At 39.5% G+C, this 2,500-nt stretch overlaps 1 protein-coding gene across 1 annotated transcript in view; it reads right to left on the reverse strand.

Annotated features, from left to right (window-relative positions):
* tenm1 (teneurin transmembrane protein 1) overlaps positions 1-2,500 on the reverse strand; it is a 299,549-nt gene that overhangs the window by 96,134 nt on the left and 200,915 nt on the right. The window lies entirely within an intron of this gene.

A 2,500-nucleotide genomic window follows, 5' to 3' on the forward strand; every position in this document is an offset into this window, starting at 1 on the left:
AAAAGACATGGCGATGTTAATTGAGGTCTCGTGAAACAGCCTCTACAGTGAATGAGTGATCACTTTGGACAGAACTGCTCTCTCTCTGCTGTTGCCAGGGTTGCCTGACGCGCCTCACTGCTTTTCCATCCTGTGCTATACACATCCAGAAAAATCAGGCGTCTAACACGAGGTAAAAGTTAAAAATCTGTTTGAGTAAAAAAAGAAACATTTAAACTTTTGAAACTCATTTTCTACAATGGGTCATCGCAGCTACAAGCAGACAGCTGAGTTTACAATATCACTGCTGAAAAATGGAAGACCAAATTTAACAACAGACAGATCTTACACAGGAAAGAGTGCAGTGTTAGACGCGACACATCGAGTTGATTTAACATATTTTCGATTGTATTTAGTCCTAGAGTACCCTCTTAGTGTTAAATTCACACTGCCATTTTTGACTGTATAGAATATACAACAAGAGCTTACTAAGCACTTGAACTTCAGAATAATAGAGGCTTCCCATGCTTTTTTAGAGGCAGAAAAGCATTGCACTCTGAATGCTCCCTCACATGGTCGGTCAGGCCGGACTCCTTGCTCAGCTGGCCCAGACAGGCCACTCTGCTATTATCTAAGACCATAAATAAGGCATTCATAGAGGTAGCTGTAGGGGATAATGTTGTCAACTTGCATGTCTAGCCTACAGTATAAAATAGATGCGTTTGTTATTTTCATATGAAAAGGGTGCTCTTGAAAAATGTTTGACCCAGTATTGCCGAAGGAACCAGCAGAGGTATACGAATTGACGTTAATTGTTGCGCACCAAGGTCCCAGCTGCATGCATGTTTGCTGCATGTGAATTCTGGGCTACACTGTTCTTGCATTAGGATGAATCTCTGGAGCATATACTTCAGATGAAAACGACTCTCTTTCCACTGCTCTAATGGTTTAAGCACAGAATAAATGAACGGCTTAAGGCTATTTACTCAACAACAACAACAAAAAAGCTTTTATGAAATATTCGCTGTGCCTCCCTCCTTAACGAGCCGGCGTCATTCCACTCTCTCCCACTCTGTCCCATCCCGACATTAGGCAGTGCGCGAAGGGACTCGTTTAGTGTTTAAGGGCTGGAGTTTCTATTTTTATAACAGCAAGATGGTCATTTTCCCATGAAGCATACTTGCTGTCAAAGCTTATAAAAGGGTAGAGTAAAGACCAAATGCGTATGTAAATGCGTTTTTTATCTATATTTAGCCTTAGTGTTAAGCATGTGTCTTTATAAAGACAAAAAATTAGTCTGCTTTCCTCAATTTGGGTATGGTAAACCAAAGCAATTCATGCTGCTATGTAACCCCTCATTTCTACAAGTGATGGAGAATAGCAAAATCTTATTCCACTAGTAATCTACACAACTAAATGTCACTTATTATATCTTATATCATTTTACGTAAAATCTTAATACATTCTCGTTTCTTCCCTCCTTGTATTTCATAAGCTCAGCCTATGTATGATTGAAAATCCACACACTTAAGATCAAATTCAGCAGGCTGGCTTCTACACTCCTCCTCTTAACAACACTATTATTGTACTTACTGTACAGTCCAGGCTGTTTTGTACAAAACATAATAAAAATAGCAATGCTTTTTCCGTGGCCACAGTCCTAACTCTGTTAATGGGGGTACTACACGCCATACTCAGAACTGTAAACAATAACATGCTGCTTTAAAAGCACAGACGGGGGAGAAAGACTATAAATCACTACCCTTTCACCAGCGTGGGGACCCAATGTTCGACTCCGATTGCTTTATTTGTCACACACATCACGTGGCTGACAAAAGCAGTGTGACATGGAGGTCTGCTAGCTTCTCTCCATTCCGTGTTCTTTATTTTGTACTTTTGGTCCATCTTCTTGTTTCCTGGTGCTATATGTGGTTGTTTTTCTGTTTTCTCTTTTTTTTCCAGACATGCACTTATTTTTGTTTTTCGAGTCTTTGCTTTGCCATATGTTGTGTTTGTCACATGTTCTGGCCTCTGCCCGGTTTTCTTAGTTGATCTGTCCTATTTTATCTGGCAAAACTTCCTACTGTACCTGTAGTTATTTCACTGTTGATACGTCATTCATTAAAACTTCTTCTCCTATCATGCAAGTCTTGCTGTGGATAATTTTATGAAACATGCATGAAAATGCACGTTGGTGGTGGCTAGCAGGTTAAAATGTAACTTGAAATTAGCTGCCACATAACTGTGAAACAGAAAATCCAAAGAAATCCACAGCTATTGTAAAATCCAGGCTCTATGTTATGTAAATAAGGAGAAATAATATCTAGTGACGGATTCTTTCTATCAAAAATGTCTTTTGTAACGGACTGTTTTGTAGCAGTTGTAGAAATATAACATCAGCATCTATCCACTTAATTACATCGCCCGCTAACTCCATCCATTTCAACGTTTTTTTTTTTCGTGAAAGTCTGCTACTTCGTGTTAGGCTGCCCATAGCCCTTCTGAATGACTCAGCAATAGC

This window comes from Engraulis encrasicolus, chromosome 7, assembly GCF_034702125.1.
Source record: "Engraulis encrasicolus isolate BLACKSEA-1 chromosome 7, IST_EnEncr_1.0, whole genome shotgun sequence".
Classification (NCBI taxonomy): Eukaryota; Metazoa; Chordata; class Actinopteri; order Clupeiformes; family Engraulidae; genus Engraulis; species Engraulis encrasicolus.